The 1,329-nt window shown below is 61.5% G+C and overlaps 1 protein-coding gene across 4 annotated transcripts in view; it reads left to right on the forward strand.

Annotated features, from left to right (window-relative positions):
- The first annotated feature begins 1,070 nt into the window (after positions 1–1,070).
- The window catches only part of PPP2R3B (protein phosphatase 2 regulatory subunit B''beta), a 95,516-nt gene continuing 95,257 nt past the window's right edge, over positions 1,071–1,329 (forward strand). For 2 of the 4 annotated variants that reach the window (XM_025195523.1, XM_014527350.2), the window contains exon 1: positions 1,074–1,247. The gene's annotated coding sequence lies outside the window, so the exon portion shown is untranslated. Of the gene's footprint in view, positions 1,248–1,329 lie in introns of all 4 variants that reach the window. The other 2 variants (XM_014527353.2, XM_006017038.3) reach the window with 2 other exon arrangements.

Genomic DNA, 1,329 nt, shown 5'->3' on the forward strand with positions numbered 1-1,329 from the left:
CATCTGGTGGGCCTGATCCAGCTGTGGGGTGTTGCTCAGCGTAACTCTGATCCATCCACCTGGGTTGGGGATGGATGGGGACAGGACAGAGGCCCCGATACAGATGGTTGGGGAGGGTGGGGTGAAGCAAGCTTGATATAGACACATGGGTAGGGAGCAGGGGTAGTGGAGAAGCCCCGATCCAGACATACAGGTAGGGAGGCAACCTGGCAGGGGTGGGGGGGAGCATCCTAGCCCAATCTGGACTGGAGGTGGGGAAGCAGGCCTGACTGAGCCCACTGTGTGGGCAATGGCCCAAGGAGGCTGGATCTGGCTGTGTAGTGCATCTACTGCACCCTGCTGTTAAATGTTTGGAGCCAGGGGAGATCCCTCTGGGCTGAATGTCACAGGCCAGACATTGAGCATCCCTGCCATCCATGCAAGCTACTGTCCCACTAACCTTTGCCCTTCCCTTCCCCATCCTGCTCAGGGTTTAAATTACTGGGGAGCTGGAGAGGGCTGAGAGCACCCTGCTGTAAGATTTGAAAATCATAAGGGGGGCTCTGATCTTATTAGAGCATGCATGGGCAGCCCAATTGTTTTTGCAGACCACCCCCTCCCCCAAGACTTAAAGTGTAATTTGAACACTGATCCTCCTCCTAGCCAGAACAACTGCAGCCATTTCCCGACAGAAAGGCCCAGGGGCCTACGTGATTGCCTTTCATGCAGGCTTGGGCTCGTTTACTAGATTGGACCAGCTGGGAACAACCAAGGGAAAACCCACGGGGACAACGCCCCCCGCCCCACGGGCCAAGGAAATGGGCCAGCTCTAAGGCGGAGGCACGTGTGAATGGAGCAAAGTGCGGGCTCCCAGCGGCGCTCCATGCCCCGCCATGGAAAAGAGAACGCGGGAAAGCCTCCGGCAGAGAGCTGGGGGCGGGAAGACGGTGCGGTGGTGACGTCACAACACAGAAGCCAGAACCGAGGCGGTCCAGCCCCGCAAAGTTCCTTTCCCGCCCTCCCGTCGCCACGGCAACCGGCCGCAGCTTCTCTCTCGTCGGGGGCGTCTCGCGAGACTTGCCCGCTGTCTAAAACAGAGCGCGCGGGGCGGAACGAAGAGGGCCGGAAGCGAGGTGCCGATTTGAAGGCGGTGGCGGGAGGAGCCGGAGCTCGGGGAGGTGAATTGGGAGGGATCGGAAGCTCTCTCCCCCTCCCCCCTTAGTGCAACAGTTCCCTCCGGCCCGGGCGGGCGGGGCCTGCGCTTGGAGGTGGGTCCGGGGGGGCGAGAGGGAGCGGCGGTTTGTCCCCCGGTACCTAACGGCTTCGGGCGTGGCCGGAGGTCCCGCCCCG

This window comes from Alligator sinensis, unplaced genomic scaffold (assembly GCF_000455745.1).
Source record: "Alligator sinensis unplaced genomic scaffold, ASM45574v1 scaffold144_2, whole genome shotgun sequence".
NCBI lineage: Eukaryota > Metazoa > Chordata > Crocodylia > Alligatoridae > Alligator > Alligator sinensis.